The sequence below is a fragment of the Otolemur garnettii genome, unplaced genomic scaffold (genome assembly GCF_000181295.1).
Source record: "Otolemur garnettii isolate 467f Iridium unplaced genomic scaffold, OtoGar3 scaffold00005, whole genome shotgun sequence".
NCBI classification, from domain to species: Eukaryota; Metazoa; Chordata; class Mammalia; order Primates; family Galagidae; genus Otolemur; species Otolemur garnettii.
The window spans coordinates 6,454,117-6,455,084 of record NW_003852400.1 but is presented as its reverse complement, the minus strand read 5'-3'; positions in this window follow the sequence as shown (position 1 = coordinate 6,455,084).

Sequence of the window (968 nt, the reverse complement as noted above, 5' to 3'; positions counted from 1 at the left end):
GGCCCGGGCTGGATTCGAACCCGCCACCGTAGGTGTATGTGGCTGGTGCCTTAGCCACTTGAGCCACAGGCACTGAGCCTAATATTAATATTGTTAAGAAGCCCATACTACCCAACGCAATTTACAGATTAAATGCAATCCTTATAAATATCCCGTCAGCATTTTTTGCAAAAAGAGAAAAATTGATGATAAAATTCATACTGAATCTTAAGAGACCATAAATAACCAAAAATTTTGAAAAAGAACAGATTTTGAGTACTCACAGTTCCTGATTTGAAAACATATTACTAAGCAGAAATCAAAACAGTGTGATGCTGCCATATAAAGATAAATACTATATAATAGAATACAGATCCTAGAAATAAGCCCTTGTATATAGGTCAAATAATCTTACAACAAGGGTACCAAGACCACTCCACAGGAAAAAACAGTCTCCTCAACAAACAGTGCTGGAAAAACTAGATATTCACATGTAAAAACACGGACAGTAGACACTAATCCCACATAATAAACAAAAACTAACTCCAAATGGATTAAGACCTTAAACTATAAAACTCCTAGAAGAAAACACAGGAGAAAACACTATAACATTAGACTGGGCTATGATTTCTTGTAAACAAAAGTGAGCATCAAAGGACAGCACAGAGTAAAAAGGAAAAGAAAATCTACAGAATGGGAGAGACTATTTGCAGATCATATATCTGGTAAGGGGTTAATATCCAGAATACATACAGGACTCCTACAACTCAACAACAACAACAAAAACAAATAACCTGATCAAAAATGAGCCAACATCCATACAAAAAGATATCCAACATCACTAATTACTAGACAAGTACAAATCAAAACCACAGAGAGATTATCACCTTGTACCCATTAGAATGGCTACTATAAAAACAAAAAACAGAAAATAACATATATTGGCAAGAATATGGAGAAATTGGAACCACTGTGCTTTAATGGTGGAA